Source organism: Leptinotarsa decemlineata, unplaced genomic scaffold (assembly GCF_025532065.1).
Source record: "Leptinotarsa decemlineata unplaced genomic scaffold, Ldec_3_MD MMD2_P_RNA_scaffold_9, whole genome shotgun sequence".
NCBI classification, from domain to species: domain Eukaryota; kingdom Metazoa; phylum Arthropoda; class Insecta; order Coleoptera; family Chrysomelidae; genus Leptinotarsa; species Leptinotarsa decemlineata.
The window spans coordinates 56,538-75,691 of NW_027412536.1; the positions used below are offsets into that span (position 1 = coordinate 56,538).

The 19,154-nt window shown below is 36.1% G+C and overlaps 1 protein-coding gene across 6 annotated transcripts in view; it reads right to left on the reverse strand.

Moving 5' to 3' along the window:
- Rbp6 (RNA-binding protein 6) overlaps window positions 1-19,154 on the reverse strand; it is a 1,483,108-nt gene that overhangs the window by 56,405 nt on the left and 1,407,549 nt on the right. The gene's annotated exons all lie outside the window — the stretch shown is intronic.

Below are 19,154 nucleotides of genomic sequence, written 5' to 3' on the forward strand. Positions count from 1 at the left end.
ACTTAATATTGAAAGAATATTTCCATCAGAATAGGTCCATCTAAATTCATCATGCAGACAACTATACAAGTTTCATTGGTGTTCATACAAATGAATTGTTCCTCAACCTGAACATAACGATTTAATCAACTCTCTTCGACGTGTACAATTTATCACCGCGCTTTCGCAGAAATCGACTTAGGACCAAAACAATTCAATTTGCATCGAATGACTGATAAAACTGGACAAAAACATGACCTATTTCGAACTACATTTGTTGTAGCGCAGCCAAGTCTCGTGTTCCCCTTAATTAATACTGGGGGTGTCAGATGTGAGGGTGAAACTGTCTACATTCTCTCCTCGGCCATGAATCAATGGTTATTTACGACCCGAGTTGACTTCGACACGGTTTGTTACCTCATATCACCTTTCCAAGGTACAGATATCTAAAGCTCTTCTGCTTTGGACAAGGGTTTCGTGAGTTATTGTTAGAATATCAAGATGTATTGTATCGGATAGCAAATAATTGAAGAACAAATAAAATTTGGAATAATGAATCCGAAATCATTTCAAGTTCGATCACATATTACGAATTTCATTGCGAACCTCTGGCTTATAAGATAAATGTTCTGACAGTATCTTTTCCTACAAATTCGAAACTGGATTGCTTACACCCATTCTCAAATGAGTTGATCCGAGTGTGATTAGGAAAAATTGGCCTGTAACAGTCCCTATAGTAATGTGCAACATTTTATAATTATTTCAAGGTATGTTTACGACTCACTTTATAAACCGTGATATGATCATCTATCGAAAAAATTTTACATTAATGATTTCGATAATTTTTACATTGAACTTTTATTCACCTGTTTTAGATATCCTTTTCTCGTACCATAGAAAAGTAATTTAGTCACAGAAAAATACATGTTAAAATTAATAACTGTCAATTCCAATCAAATGAATTGGATTTGAGAGTTCCTTGAGGCTTTTATCAAGTACCTTTCTTTTTGCTATATATTAATAACATACTAAAATTTGTAACAACAAATTGTAATAAGAAAGTTTTTGGCTTTCTACTACTCCATATTGATACAAAAAAAAAGAAGGATTAGGGAGTCTTCCAAAGAAAGGAAGACTTTCTTTCAGTTTGTGTCTGAAAGTTACTTCTTTGCATGATCTACACATCCATGTTTTTTTTTTGTATCAATATGGAGTAGTAGAAAGCCAAAAACTTTCTTTCCCAAAAATTAATCACTCCTAAAAAAAAATAACTCCTTCAATTCAAATTGTAATACTTCATATACAAATCTACCAATTGATGCTGTGATATTCCAGGCAAAGCCCAATGTATTCTCTTTTGAATTCAGAAACTGATGTAGAACAACATCTTTGGTAGTGAATTCAAGTAAGATAATGTTATTGCAATTTCATTTCAAAACAAATAAAAATATTGAACATTTTGTGGTTACGTAGGAAATGAGATCATTTCATCATCAGGTATTACCAAATTCTTTGATGTGCATAAATATTTCCACAAAATAAACAAGTCATCAATCACACATAATCGCTCAAGATGTTAAAACCTTCCAAATATTTAAGGATATGGTGGTTTACGGATTTCTCCATGATTTTTGATATCACTGATAGATAAACGACTGGTCTATAGTTATTTGGAAAATTGTACTTTGGAAATAGGCTAAAGGTGAGCAATATTTCAAGAAGAAAAAACGTCTTTTTTGTAAGACAGGTTGAAAAGTCTGCAAAATACTGGTTCAAGTTCATTTGCGCATTTTTTAAATACGATGGCGGACACTTCCTCAGGACCAGACGCCTTGTTGATATTGAGCTGTTTTAAAATTCGCCTGACTAGACGTTTTCGAAAAGTCATTTCCGGCATTGTCGATTCTAGTGTGGGGATAGTGGGTGGTCCCTTTCCTCGAAAACCGACTGTGGAGTGGGACGCAAATTGTTCAGCTAGTAGATTTGCTTTTTCCAAGGCTATTGTTGCAATTGAACCATCCCCTTGTGTTAGTGGTGAAATTGTGGATTCTGTAAAGTTTTCATCAATAGCTTCAGCTACCGACCAGAAGGATCTAGATCCGTTGGGACTGACAAGCCGTTTATTACTAATTCTCTGATTGGGAAGGTCTTCGCTTTTATTTATTCTAAGTTTGCAGCTGTTGCGAGCATCAACAAACCTAGTTCAGTCTTTTGCACTGGAATTTTTGTGCCACTGCCGATAGTCGAGTTTTTTGGGGGCGACAGCTTGCTCACAAAGTTTTTTTGAACCAAGATTTGCCGTTAGAAGTTTGTTTCATCGAAAAAGAAATATATGCATCCATGGATGATAGAATAACTTCCGTGATTTCAGAAACACACGTTGATGGATCATTAGAGCTGAAACAAACATCTCTAGCCTGAGAAAATTTGGCAAATGCTATTGAAGATTCTCAGCATATCTGTAATGCCAAAATTTGCGTGACTTAGATTGTTTCCCAACATATATCGGTAATTCACTCAACACAGAAATGAATTTGTGGTCAGAAGATCCCAACGGACACTTTACGGTGACTGTGTAAATTTCTGGATTGGTTTTTAGGTAAGGATCCAGAAGACTAGCATATTTTTCATCACGGTCAGGAATCCTTATTGGCTCATTCATAATCTGAGTAAGTCCGCTGCTTATTGCAGAAGCATCAGCTTCGCAAATTTGTTTCGTTATACCGAATACACCGAATATAGAAATTCCAGCACTGTGGAACCTTTGGTGTAATAATAAATATTACCGGAGTTTCATTCCAACACCAATCCGTTATTTTCAACACCTCGACACATGTTTCAATCACCAAGTGATCATCTTCAAGATAAATATTAAACTTGTTCAATCTTCTTCTTTGGTGATTGAAACACGTGTCGAGGTATTAAAAATTACGGTTTGGTGTTGGGATTAAATTCCGGTAATATTTACTGGGGTGATTTTATTATGTATCGCTTGGTGGTTGATAAACGCAGCATATGAATTTAGTTATTTGTGATATCGTTTTGAATCACATAATATCAAAGTTTTGGAGTTCCAGCATATCCTCCTGTTGACAGGAGAGATCGCTTCTGATAAAAAAAAATATTCCAAAGTTACGTCGTCTGAATCGGGAGTGAAAATCATAGCGGAGGGTTTGTTGAAGCAATGACTTTGATTTATGTGAGTGAATGAATATGAAGACTATTTATATGCAGATGTTGATGCAGTGAGTTTATTTTTGAGTTGAGTCCTATGATGTTGCAGGAGTCAATTTTGAAGTTACTGTGCCCTCGAATCAGCCCCCACCCGGAGATTCGATTGAAAAGCTATATTACTTTCGGAATATTTTGCCCATAGGAGCGCCATCATGCAAGTTTTTCTTGTATTTCCATCCTTGAAACTAGAAACAGTGGCACAGCAAAGAAACGTTAGCCTTAAGCAACTTCACGCAGCCTAAGCCGTTGCAATGGTATTTCAACGGGTTATGCCAGGTGGGACCAGCATCTAACATTTTCGTCGGACATCTGCCACACGTACCTACAAAATCGAAGGTCCACATGAGAGGCAAGATGTAAGGTGTTTTTCACCTGAACTTTGAGCTTTCCGAAATATCATCATTATTCTGACTCCCATCCCTGAGTATGTGTTTGCGGAGTTTTTTCCTGGCTTTGTCTGCAGGTGGCGCAGTGAACATCCTATGGAATCAATTGCAGATAGAGTTTATGACTAACCGGAATCAATTTTGTTTGGTCGTGATACTCAGAGGATTCACTTCGTCTGAAGTGACCTGCTTGGTACTGATGATAGGGCAATACTCCAAAACCGGTCCAACAGTTGGTCGAACCGACCAGGTGAAATTAATTTCCACTTTTCTTATGCAGGAAGTAATTAGCGACGAATCTTCCAAATGGAAGACGTTGCATAGATGCCTGATGGTCCAACCATCTCCAAATGCCCCTCTCTGAAATATCATCATTATTCTGACTCCTACCCCGAAATATGTGTGTATGGAGTTGTTTCCAGGCTTTGTCTGCAGGTGACGCAGTGGACATCCTACTGAATCAACTGCGGATAGAGTTTATGATTAGTTGCAATTGATATTCTTTAGTTGGGATACTCAGTCGGTTCACTCCGTCTGAAGTGACCTGCCAGGTACTGATGCTGGAGCAAATACCCCGAAACCGGTCTATCGGTTGGTGAAATTTAATTCTGCTATTCATATGCAAGTGGTAGCTTGCGACGAATTTTTCGACTGAAAGACGTTGCATAGGTGACCTGATGTATGATTTTACTTCAGCTTTCTGCGCAGTACTAGCTGGGTTAGTGGTTGTCATTCCGTCGGGTTTCTGCCACACGTACCTAATAAATCGTAGGTCTACATGAGAGGCAAGGGGTAAGATGTTTTTCACCTGAATTTTGAGCCAGGAAGCAACTCCACAAGCAAACTCCGGGGTGGCGTAGTAGGTATCCCACTGAATCGATCGCAAAGAGATTCTATGACAAGCTGGAATTATATTCGTTTGGTCGTGATAATCGGTTCACACCGTTCTGAAGAGACCATGTACGGTACTGATGATGGGGCAATCACCCCAAAACCGGTCTGTCGGTTGGTCGGATAGACCAAACGAAATTAATTTCTGTTTTTTATAGTGAGAAATACCTTGCGACGAATCTTCCAAGTCGAAGACGTTCCACAGGTACCTGATAGCTCGAACAGCTGTCGAAAGCGCTCGCATATAATTAAATAGGAGTTATAAAGCTTCAAATCCATTTTGTAACATATCAATTTCAAAATATGATAGATAAGTACTCTTCGATCATTCCTATATTGATTTCAATTTAAGGGCCACCGGTATACAGCTGTTTCAGCCTATTGGGCATCGTCAGTACCGGGCAGTACCTCGATTGAAGACAAAATGAGAAAAAACCAAGAAAATATTTGATAAAAATAGCTGCGTAAACGCAAGAGAAACATGAGTGGAACCACCTATTGGTGTGACACCCAAGTCAACTTGCCAAGTTTTTATGTCAGTGTTGGTGGTTTGACCAATCAACCGATAACTGCGGTAGCAGAAATTTGGGAAGCTAACTTGAAATGCCATCGGAAAACGAATCCACATGTTTCTGGAAATGATATGAAATCTAGAAAGGTTAATGCAGTCAAGCTGCTGGAAAATGATTCCATGAAAATCAAAAAATAAATAGATAAGTACTCTTCGATCATTCCCATATTGATTTTAATTCAAGAGCCACCGGTATACAGCTGTTTCAGCCTATTGGGCATCGTCAGTACCGGGCAGGTGGTCCTCGATTGAAGACAAAATGAGAAAAAACCAAGAAAGTACTTGATAAAAATAGCTGCGTAAACGCAAGCGAAACGTAAGTGGAACCACCTATTGGTGTGACACCCAAGTCAACTTGCCAAGTTGACTTGGGTGTTATTAACTGAAATCACATTTGTGATTTCAGTTAATAGATCTGGCTTCTGCTGATGGCTCCGTGCATTTGTAGTTATTTAGACAACCAAGTGTTCCCTATCCTAGCACTTGGCTGCACCATACTGATGATGGGCCAAAAGCCCGAAACACGTGTCTATGGTTTGCCACTTTTTAGAGTGCTATGTCCGATAAATCACCTTCTGTATTCATATCAAGACACTCGAAAATCTTCATATCTGTATTATTTCCTGGACCCGGATGTCACGCAGGTAGCTATAGCTGCCGTGCTGATGTTAGTAGTATTCTTGTAAACACAAGATCTATTAACTGAAATCACAAATATGCGGCTGGCTTCTGCTGCACATTTGTGTGCGGCAGAAGCCAGCCCTACATTGTAGGTTACAATGTAGGTTTTCACGGATGGTAGAATATGATGTGTTGTTTTTCCGGGTGTTCATCCGTTGTGTACTATTCGATAGTCGACGTTTCGCCATCATCTCAGATGGCATTATCAAGACGAGTTACTGCTTCGCTTCGAGAGGTTCAACACCTCTACACAACGGATGAACACCCGGAAAAACAACACATCATATATATATATATATATATATATATATATATATATATACATGAATCACATGGGTATCGTAGATCTGTTCCTTTCAATTTCCCCTTTTCACTAAAACATATAAGCAATAACTCATCCGGAGGCGCTTCTCTTTGACAGCGATAGAAGAAGAAATCTCGCTGATTCGGCGGAATCGGGCTCTCGTCACCCTGCCATTGCTGCCGGTGTCGTGTAGCGCTCTAATGTGTCAAAACTGATATTTTGTACGCCTAATGAGATTTCGAGATTATATGTGGATGTGTGCAGATCGCGAATTTCAGTGGCAAGATATGCTTTCCTCATTTTCCTCATTGTTGGAGTCTACGTTTGTGCTTCCTAGCTCATAAAGATTATATTTCAAACAGTTCTGTTGAATAACTTTTTTCGAGATCAATTGCCCTAACACCAAACTGATATTTTTGCACTCGACGCGAGTTTCGCCAACAAAGTTAGCATCCTCAGGAGAAGAAAATTGATACCTAGTCTAGTCTGGTTATTCCTTATATACTAAAATTTGTTACCTGAGGTTGTATACCTGAAGTCCAATATGGAATTTCTCGGAAATTAACTACCTGCAAGTTCTTAGTAATTATTCTCTTCCTAACAGAAGACTAAAAAGTGGGCTAAACGGGATGGGTTCCTTATAGCCATTCATGCTGTTTTTACATTTCGCTATTTCTAAAGTATCACATGCATCGAGTAGCCTGGTTTCATGCACATGCTTAATCAGTTTCAGATTGTTTTCACCAATTCTGTGGTCCTTGTCTAGAGCGTGTTGGGCGACACTGGATTTTTCTATCCTTCCGTATTTCATGTGTACACAATGCTCCTTGAAGCGGGTTTTAATCGCTCGTCGGCTCTGGCCGATGTATTTGCTGTTGCAATCTTGACAACTGATTTCGTAAATCCCCGACCTTTCTGTGTTTTCTAGTCTATCTTTTGGATTACCAAGAAGCTGTTGCAATTTATGAGAAGTTTTATATGCAACTTTCATATTTACTTTATCGAATATCTGTTGAAGCCCTCTCGTGTATTGGGGTTCATATGGGATTACTTGTTATTACTCTCCTCTTTTTGAAACGTTGAAGATTTACGACGTGCTTTCCTAAACTTGCATTTTCTAATTATTTTGTCAACTATATCTGGGTTAAAACCGTTTGAAGGTAGTTAATTACCGAGAAATTCCATATTGAACTTCAGGTATACAACCTCAGGTAACAAATTTTAGTATACAAGGACTAACTAGACTAGGTATCAATTTTCTTCTCCTGAGGATGATAACTTTGTTGGCAAAACGCGCGTCGAGTGCAGAAATATCAGTTTGGTCTTAGGGCAATTGATTTCGAAAAAAGTTATTCAACTTTCACACCAAAGGTTCCAATGTCATCGTTAAACAGTTCTGTGTTTCCGTTGGGGCAGAAATCTGTCTGCCATATTTATTGTGGACGAGATCTAGATTGATTGTATAAGGCGAGTTGTAAGTATTGAAAAAAATTAATGTAAAATGAAGTAAATCAATGGATATAACCACTACATGGTAGGAGATCATCATGAAAAATGGGAAATGAAAAATCTATATTTATTACCACTTTCATTCGTAACTGACGTTACTGCAGTTTCAACCAGCAGTATATCTTTAGTTACATAAAAGTGGTAAAAAACAAAATATTCATTTCCCATTTTCACGTATAATGAAGTATTTAGAGTTAATCGGCTTGGTAGAAGTATTTAGAGTTAATCGGCTTGGTAGAAATGTCACTTAGGAGTTATAACTACTTCCCTGTGATAGTTCAATTGCATCAGCAGAATGAAAACGGTGTGATTTTCTTTCAATAATAGCAATAACAATAAGTTTGAAAATAGAAGCTAAATATCACCCTTGTTAGGACTATGCTTTACTGAAGAGTGCTCTCTTACTACCTACCAATTTCCATTCATTACATTATACAGTATGTCCGCAAAGTATGGAATAAGTTCCATATTTCCAAAACCAAAGGTCGTTTTACAAAAACCTGAAACTTGTCTATTTTTAATTTTAATATCCTACATTTCACAACAAAACTTCATTATACAATTCATATTGATGTGATGACATCATCGGTAATTTTTTTAAATGCAACACCCTGTATTTGGTGTCAGTTTAAGATAATCCGTAACGAGCTGATTCCGAAAAGGTATAATATCTTTCAATTCTTGAATATTTTCTGGTTTCTTTTCATGAACAACATTCTTCAGATGGCCGAGGTCTGGCGACCTCGCTGGCCATTCAATATGTCCACGGCTACCAATCCATCGGTTCGACATAACTTCGAACATCTGCAGCATAATGTGGAGGCGCACCATTCTGTTGAAACCATAAACTTTCATCAAAACTTCCAGGATCAATTCTACTGGGGAATAAATTAATTAAATTAGGTACAAGATATCCCCTTAAAAACTGAAGGTATGTTGGCCCGTCTAAAGAACCGTCGAAAAGTAGGGTCGATGATCCTGTTTCTCACAATGCCAGCATCATACACAATACCTTTTGCGGGTATTGTGTATGATGCTCACGCATCCAGTGGAGGTTTTCTTTGGCCCAGTACCCACAATTCTGACGGTTGACCCAACCGTTCAATGTAAAAGTGGCTTCATCAGAAAAAAATAATATTTTTTACGAGGAGACGGTCTCGGTGACAGTTATCCATCATGAATTCACAAAATTCTATTCTTCTATTCCTGTTAAAGTTCGATTTTAAAGGGATGCCATTTTCCCAATTTTAAAACTTTGTGTAGTTGTTTTACTGACATCGAAATCACGACTAACCTTTCGAACAGAAGTGTGCACATCTTCTTCAAAAGCAAGTAGAACATCTAGTTTTGTATCATCATTATTCACAGTAGGACGACCTGATTTGCGTGCATTTTCAACTGTACCAGTTTCTCGAAATTTCTTTTCAATCTCACTCACTGCTGACTGCGTTATGCGTCTTTCTGGATATTCATCACTACTTCAAATTAATTCGAAGCAATACTACATAAAGTTCACGAATTAATACAACAACTACTGTCCTATTCAACATTTACTGAACGTCAATCGGAATAATGACATTTCACAATAATAAAAAAAAACTAGCCGCCTTGTTTTTTGAAATCAATAAGAAATACTTGTTAGCACAAGTGTCAACTACAGGAAGGACTACAGTTCGAACATTTGAAATAAAGTCATGTATTTATCACTGAATTAATTTCTACTTTTATTAGATATCAATAAAATTTATTTTCTAAGCGCGGTGGTAGTGCGCCCGACTCACGATCGGAAGACCGTGGGTTCGATTTCCGCTTCGACCAGATATTTTTCACGAGAGAATTTATCTGCTGGAATACTGGAATGATTCTGTAACCGTGTTAGGAATCACACGTTAAAAGGTAAGACCTCGTTAGTCCTTAGCTCGCACAAGTTTCTCAACTTCTGAGAGTTGTATGGGGGCGACAGCTGATTAACAAAAAAATATATTTTAAACAGATTTTCAAACAGACAGTTTACTATCGATGTATGGCTAACATTGAATGTAGTGGATGCCTGTCTACTCGATGTAAGTGGGTTTTCCTCAAATTTGAGTTCATTGCATTGGCAGATGCATTTTTATCTGCCCCACATGACCAAGCTCGCGAAACTGCTTCTCTATTTTGCTTATTGTTTCTTGAGATATGGGCGGTAAATTAGGAAATTTCTCATGAAATAGGCGAGCCACTTCCTGTTGTGTTCGGGTTTCATCTCCGTAACCAATCATTTGTAAAACTATTATTTTATGCATTTCCGTTAATCTACCCATTTTTCAGACTTGAAGTTAAGGAACTTCAAACTCAAATTAAAATACTGACAAATAATGTAACATACTCACAAGTTGCCAAGGCATTTTAAACTAACGTTGCAACGTTGCAACATGAAATAAGTGTTGAGTATATTGCAAATACGTTTTGAGTGTATTTTATCGAATTTCGGTAACTACATGATTTTAATTAATTTTATCCTAAATGTTGCAATAAACTTGAAAGCGATAACATTTTTGAATAGAGAATGAGGAAACCTTTCAAACGATATATCACAAGCCTATACTTCCCATTCAAAAATTAGGGGTTGTACCTGTCATTTGACGGGGTTTGACCGTAGGATAGCATTTTTACGTTGAAGTAAGTCAAATTATAATTTAAATTTGGCGTGTTTTAGGATTTTCTTAAAATATGTACCGTAACTGAAATATTGAATTTGTTCCATTTGGCTTTTACACACTGTATATAAAAATTAATTGTTGTTCGTCAGTCTCGTTAAAACATGAGAATGGCTGGACCGATTTGGATAATATCGGTTTTGAATTATTTGTGAAAGGTCAGAGATGGTTTGAAATGAGATATGAAATGAAGATAATAACAAGTATTGAATTATGATATTTTATCAAATAATAATAATTATTATTAAGTAACTCAAGAACAACTGGACCAATTTTTATGATTTTTGTGTTTTTGAATTTCTTTTTGCCGGGAATAGGATAATAAGTATCAGTATATGAATGACATTAATAATAAGAGAACTCAAAAAAGGCTGGACCAATTTTAATGATTTTTGTGCTTTTGGAATTTTCTTCATCGGAAATAGTATAATAAGTGTTAAAATATGATATTTCATCAATGAAAATAATAATAATAAAAGAGGCAAAACATCAGTGATAATAGTGACATGTTATAATGAAACGTAACTGACAGTTAACATGTACATCACAGGGTGCTTTACTGAAGATTGCAGTCTTACTACCAATTTTATTATACTAAATAAGTTTGTAACAATTTCAAAATCCTAAATCAGCTCATTTATTGACTTTTACGGCCTAGCTACGGGGATCGGTGGTGCGAACATCGAAGCGGCGGGCGAGGCGATCATTCGCGCGGCACCGTTTGCAGGCCACGGGCAGTCGCGTTCGCCGCCGCGACCAGTAGTCCGACAGCGAAATGTCTTTATCGAAATTATCTCAATATTGCTTAGAAAGTAATAGTTTTTTGGTTCAAGACCTAATATTTGGGAAAGATTGTGTAGTACATGATTTGAATAAGAATCGAGGTTTAGATGGAGCATTCCACAAGGAGTACAATAAATACAGATTTAATCCGAAAAATTTTTTGAGTATACCAGACTGAGGATTGAAACCTTCGATTATGTTCTTATGAATATTCAACCATAATTGGAGAAAAATGTTAATGCAAATAGAACTTTAGGTGACGGTGAAAAATTGTTTTTGACGTTAAGATATGTACTTACCTATCTATACACATCCATCTATATTAGTCTACATTACGTATTTATCTATATACCTATGTATGAAGATAATATTCAATTAGCTGATCATATTTTGGAGAATTACCTGAAGTATTCATTGGTATGAGAAACTTCTTCCAGTAATGGTCGTAAAAGATTTTTTATAACAAAATTTATTTGGAACTATGTTTGCCCAAAATATTATCAGCTAATTAAATGTTACCCTATATATTAATATTTCATTAAATAAAAACATTTTCAGATAACTATGTTATTTATTGTAAAAATCTAAACTATATGACAGTAATTTTTCGTACATCTAAAACAAAAAACAATTTCCAACTTGTAATTAACGGTAGAATGAGTAATGAATTTTCAACTTTTTAATCAGCAATAAAAGCTCGGTGTTAAGCTCTGTAGGTAATAACAGAGGTGGTTAACTCAATTGAAAACCCGAATCTTTCTACCTGTGACAATTTGGGTACGCTAATTTGAAAACTAGTGAGTAATTAAGATCGATTTGATCATTTAGCAGGTTACATCCGTAATGCGTATGCTTATGAATGTCCAAGGATTCAAATAATTGAGTTCCCAACCATCGCTTTTGTAGAACGTAAATGTAAATCTATTGCCCTTATAGTGCACGAGTCTTGTTTTTATCGTACAAAAATGAAACACCTCAAATATTTCATTATTTTAGGTTTTGCTTCAAACTCTTGAAGATCTGTAAACTATGGACTTCCTGGCATCTCAAGCTAATATGCACAAAAGTATGTGAGATAGAATTCCACATCTATTGTTATCGATCAGTAGTTTTTTTTTTGTATCAGATGAAGTAGTAGAAAGCCAACAAAAGAGAAATAAAACTTTCTATGTTTTTTTACCACTGTACTTGTAACTGCAGTTTCGTCCTAGAAGGACATTTTCAAACGAATACAATAAACATTTAGCAGGTTTTATCCGTATGCTTATGAATTTCCAAGGATTACAAATAATTGAGTTTCCAACCCTTGCTTGCACAGTGCAAAATTTCCGTATGGTTTAGATTCGCGAACTAGTAGTTGTATTCCGGGAAATGGTTTGAAAACATCGAATCATTTTTATCTATTCTGAAGGACTATGTTCAACATACTCTTTTAAGGAATTAGGTCCATATTGTCCCACATAAACACTATTACACTCCGGAGTCTTTAGCTTATGAATCCACATTTCTCCATCTTTATCTTAAATTATTGCTATCATTTCTTTTTCTGCAAATTAAAACACATATAATATATTTTTGATGTAGATATTTTTCAGGTAATCATAAAAGGTTTCCTTATTCGAAGTTCATTGTAGAAAACGCTCAGAGCAATGGAAAAAATATGAATAGGCACCTAAAAATGAAAAAAAAAACTCTCGAAAACCTCTACGGTACATAGGCAGACCTGAAAGTAGCTATTGTGTTTTTATTCAACTTGGTCAACCAATTTCCAGGGCCGTAATTTGAAAGGGAATAATTCACACAATTATAATCAAATATTACCGAAATATCCCGAAATATAAAATTGAATTTAATTTCTCAGTATGAAGTTAACGTCGACAATACAAAAACTACAACAAAAAATACAGGCCCGTATTTAAAAATTCAAAGATGGGGTGGGGTGGCCCAAGTCAGATGACACCTTGTATGAAAGATTCATGGACATATTGTGATAGCCCACACCAAGTGCCAATAACAAAATGTGAACAGATTTTCAATATGTCTGCGAATGAAGAAGATAAAGACAAAAAATTTATTTAGGATTTTTTGGTTTTTCCTCTATATCTCCAGAACCAAAAAAGCTTCATTCGATTTTTTTACATCATTGAATAGGTCTCTGAAATACGTAACTTTGCCACAATTTAACCAACACTCTATCTCTCACTGTTTACAAGATCTCCATGTACAGAAACGAATTTGAATAGCCCTATATATATATATATATATATATATATATATATATATATATATATATATATATATATATATATATATATATATATATATATATAGGGCTGCTAAAAATGCGTCACTCGAAAGATCTGAAGCGAGTTCGATGTGAATGGCCTTTGTAGCGAGACATACAAATAGACATATACAGGGTGTCCCTGGCCTTCCTCTTTTCCTCTCGGGAATGTATAGATGGGGTCAAAATATCACCAGTACTTCATATAACTTTTTTTCCTAAAAGTCTTCGTAACCAAGTTACGGGCCCTCGAAGTTACAAAATGAAAAATGTTTTTCTTTGATAACTTTTCAAGTGAATATTCAAAATCATCCAAATTTCGGTAATTGACTAAACAAATGAATTCCGTCGATGAGCTTTCATGCAGGAGTCAGTTGTTTTGCTACAAAGTCAGGAACGGACTACCCCCGATGGTCCACACCCCAAAACTTTGAAATGACAGATATTTTTCAATATTTTTCAACAAAATAAGGTTACTTGGACAATTTTATGAATAAAAGTACTCGTGTGGAAAGTCGATCGGAGCAACGAGTCTTGATGAAAATGTAGTTCTACTCGACGACATCAAACCCGCTCGTCCACCATTATTTGAAATGAATAATTATCAAAGCAGAAATAATAATGATAACGTTAATTCAACAACATTTATAACAGGAATAATACAAAGTATGCTAAAATGAAGTCGTAAACAAAAAGTACAGTACCTATATGGAAGTTTAAGTCACAATTGTGATAGCAGATATTTTTTCAAAAGAAATATCAAGTTCTGTAGATTCGTGGTGTTTTTAAACTAACAAGCTACTCTACTATGAAATATCGAATTCATTCCATATTTTGTATGTACATAATACGTGTGGAATAATCACGTTTCGTGTTGATCAGTTATCTGAATCTCATGAAACTCAACATTCAAATGTTTCAAATTCTTCTTCACAGCTAAACTGTTGAGGAGTTTCACTGATAATTATAATTTTATGGGAGAAATTCTTTAACACGAATCTAAATTTAGCTGAAAAAACGCACATCGGAAAAAATATTTACTATACTAATAAAAATCAAACGAATGAACTACAAAAACAGCTGCACATGATCAGGTGAAAAATATCCAGGGAATAATTATGTTCCATTTCTTTCACAGATGTTGACAAAAAAACCTTTTAGAAAGTTTTGATAAAAAATGAGAAACTGGAATGCGATTTTGTTTTGTTGAGTGGTGCGTTGTCATATGACTATCATTGTATTGTCAATATTCTATAGGATATTTTGAATTTTTTTGATATGGCCGAACAGTTTACATTCAATGAATATGCAGATATGCATGTATTTTATGGACGAGCATTTTGTAATGCTGCAGAAGCTCGTCGTCTGTATTCCGAGCATTTTCCCAATCGAACGGTACCGTCAAGAGAAACATTCGAGCGTGTCGATCGCAGCTTGAGGGAGACAGGTATGTAATAATTGATAATTAATTTGAGCACGTTGTTTTATTTCGATATTATTGTAGGTACAGTTTTGCCAAAACGAGGTGGTGAGGGCGCTCCTAGGACTGTACGTACCGTTGTATTGGAGGAAAATATTCTGGAAGCCGTCGCTGATGATCCTTCAATGAGCATCAGAAATCTATCAGAACAGTTCCATACATCCAAGTCCACTATTCATAAAATAATTAGGGAACAACTGCTCCACCCATTTCACATCCAGAAGGTACATGCCATGACACCTCAAGATTTTCCAGCACGACTGGAATATGCCAATTGGTTCATGGATAGGCAAAGAGAGGATATGACTTTTATTAATCGAGTTTTATTCACTGATGAAGCAGGTTTCAGTAGAGATGGAGTTATCAACTCTCATAATCTCCATATATGGGCCGAAGAAAATCCCCATGGGATATTGCCAACCAAACACCAACGGAAATTCAACGTGAATGTTTGGGCTGGTATCATAGGAAACCATCTTATAGGACCATTCGTTCTACAGGACCGATTGAATGGAGAACATTATTTGGAGTTCATTCAGAACGATTTGAATGGACTTTTGGAACATGTTCCATTGCAAACCCGAAGAGATATGTGGTTTATGCATGATGGCGCTCCTCCTCCTTTTAGTTTGATTGTGCGTGACCATCTGAACCATATTTTCCACAATAGATACATTGGTAGAGGTGGGCCATATTCATGGCCATCGCGGTCTCCGTATTTAAATCCATTGGATTTCTTTCTGTGGGGGCATCTAAAAAGCCTTGTTTACGCTACACCTATTCACACAAGAGATGCATTGTTGAATAGAATAACATTACATTGTGAAGCCATACGAAACGACCCTGGAATGCTATTTCAAGTACAGAGAGGGTGTCTTCGCAGACTAAAAAAATGTATAGAGAGAGAAGGTGGTCATATCGAGCAGTTTCTGTAGCGGATTTTTCATTTCTGTTTGCTCTTGAGGCTCTTGAGTTTCGTTAGTTAAACGTGTTTGCATTATAAAAATTCGTTATGAACATTTTACCTATCATTTCCATTTTCTTTAAAAACTAATATTTTCGAATAATGGTAGACATCTCAGGATAAATGATGTTGAATTAACGTTATCATTATTATTTCTGCTTTGATAATTATTCATTTCAAATAATGGTGGACGAGCGGGTTTGATGTCGTCGAGTGAAACTACATTTTTATCAAGACTCGTTGCTCCGATCGACTTTCCACACGAGTACTTTTATTCATGAAATTGTCCAAGTAACCTTAATTTGTTGAAAAATATTGAAAAATATCTGTCATTTCAAAGTTTTGGGGTGTTGACCATCGGGGGTAGTCCGTTCCTGACTTTGTAGCAAAACAACTGACTCCTGCATGAAAGCTCATCGAAGGAATTCATTTGTTTAGTCAATTACCAAAATTTGGATGATTTTGAATATTCACTTGAAAAGTTATCAAAGAAAAACATTTTTCATTTTGTAACTTCGAAGGCCCGTTACTTGGTAACGAAGGATTTTAGGAAAAAAAGTTATATGAAGTACTGGTGATATTTTGACCCCATCTATACATTCCCGAGAGGAAAAGAGGAAGTCCAGGGACACCCTGTATATGCCTTGATAGTTTTTGATCCCCTACGTTTATTCATAGTTATAAAAAGCGGACCACCATAATCCACACCAACGTTAGAAAAGGGCTTAATTTGTGAAATGCGTGATAGAGGAAGATTCCCCATGGGAGGTTGTAATGATACAGGGTGCGTCTTCCAACATGCCATGCATCGAGACAAAATTTTGCGAATTACGCGTTTTGATGCCAAAATCCAATATTGTTGAGATAGTAAGAACTGTACAGTTCGTATACCTGCATGGAAATACCTTTTATAAAAATGTTCAATAATTAAATAAGTGAAATCTGAGTTACTAGGTAAAAGGAGCGGATGTTTCTTATCGTAAGATAGGTTAGAATTTGTTAATCTACCTCCCACTCTGAGAAGTCCCTCATTGTCTATAAATATATTCAATTTTTTGAGCGGCTTCGAAAAATTATGTGATTCAATTTCGTTTGAGAATGCTAGTTGTTGATTGAGTATGTTTAACAAGAAGTTTCGTTGCGTTTTGAAACTCTTTAGAGGAAAGAGAACCAGACAATTTGCTTCTCGGAATTTTCGAATTGAAAATGAATCGTTGGCAATATGCTAAAATTCGTTGTAATTTTCCGAATGATGATATATCTTTTAATATTTCGCTCAAATAGTGTGACCGATTTACTAATAACAAACCAAGTTTGCGTTCCTCTTCATGCGTGGTATACATTTTCAAATCTGATTTGTGCCACTTATTCTGAAAATTTTGCAAAAAAGTGGGTCCTTGAAACCATAGACGATGATTTAGCAACTCAGATGGAAGAAGGCCACGAGATGCTATATCAGCAGGATTCTCGTTCGAATCAACATGATGCCATAATTCAGGCGACACTTTATCCTGAATATATGTGACTCTATTACTCACAAAAGTTTTCCATCTATGTGGAGACGCTTTAATCCATGCAAGAGTAATTTCCGAATCTGTCCATGCCCAAATAGAACTGAATTTAAGTTTACCTTGATATACACTAAGGACAAATGACATTAAAGAAGAGAGGAGTACAAGCGCATATCTATTTCATGTCTGGAGTACAACTCCAGACATGAAATAGATATGCGCTTGAGCGGGGCAATTTTAGATTTTGCACAGACAAAATATAGCTTCGATTTATGATTTTGTATTTCATGAAAATAAATGACAGCAGCATAACCTTTTTCGGAAGCGTCACAAAAACCATGTAGTTCACATTCTAAATGAATATTGTGTAATAATCTGCGGGGTAATTGAATTCCTGACAGTGAATTCAATTCTTCTTTATAGCGTGACCAATATTGAATAATTCGTTCATTGGGAGTTTCGTCCCAGTCCAAACCTGAAACCCATAACTGTTGAATAAGATATTTTGTTGAAAACGTTATAGGGGCAAGAATTCCCAATGGATCGAATACACGAGCAAGTTCGGACAGTAAATTTCGCTTCGTGCAAGGTCTATTCAATACTTCAACTAAAAATGAAAAGTTATCTTCATAACAATTCCAAAATAATCCTAAAATTTTATGGAGGTTTTCTTGGCATTGATCAAAAGAAATTGGAGATGTGTCTAAATATGATTTGGGTAAATGAGACAGTAGGGAGGGCTCATTGCTCGACCACTTACGTAGATCGAAGCCTCCTTTCTTCAATAGAGTTATCAACTCTTTTTGAAGACGTAAAGCACCTTCAAACGTCGCATGACCTGTTACGATGTCATCAATATAACAATTGGAAAACAAAGAAGCAGATGCGAGCGGAAAATTGGCACCATCTTCAGCCACCAATTGCTGAATAGTTTTCAGTGACAGATATGGCGAGGCTGAAATTCCATAAGTAAGGGTGTGCAGTCTATAATCTTGAAGAGGTTCAGATGGCGAGAAACGCCATATAATGTGTTGATAATCTTGATGATCGGGAGTGATTAAAATCATCCTGTACATTTTTTGCACGTCTACACATAGGGTATATTTATGTATGCGAAAATTTAACAGGATCGTGACAATATCACGTTGTAATTTGGGACCAGTTAATAAATAATCATTGAGTGATAATTCATTTGGATCACGGGCAGACGCATTGAATACTACTCTCAACTTTGTTGTTGAACTTTGAGGTTTAATTACGCAATGGTGCGGTATATAATAACTTTTCATTGGTACTTTATTTTCCGAAATTAATTCCATGTGATTAAGGTCTAAGTATTCTCGCATAAATGAACAATAATCTTTATATATATGTGGTTGTTTTTGTAAACGTTTTTCAAGGGCTAAAAAACTCCTGATTGCAAGACATCTACTTCGGGAAAATACAGGGGGTGAGTCTCGAAAAGGTAATGAAACAATGAAGCGCCCAGACTGATCCCTTGTAGTTGACATTTTATATAAATCTTCAGCCATCTTATCTTCTAGTGATGAACATGTTACATCAGGAACAGATTCAAGCTCCCAAAATTTTTTAATATTGTTTTCTAGAGATGTATAATTGATCTTACAAAAAAATGAATTTAATGAAGGCGAAGCGTCACAGTTGAATTGATCCATTACCACATAACCAAATACTGTTTCCAAAGCGTAGGGTTCCCCATTTCCACCCTTCAAATGATTTCCTAACAAAATTTTTGGAAATATATCTGCGCCTAAAAGGAGATCAATTTGACCTGGACAGTTAAAGTTAGGATCTGCCAACTCAATATTGGAGATATGTGGCCATTTTTGAATAGAAATATTGGTGGAGGGAAGTTTT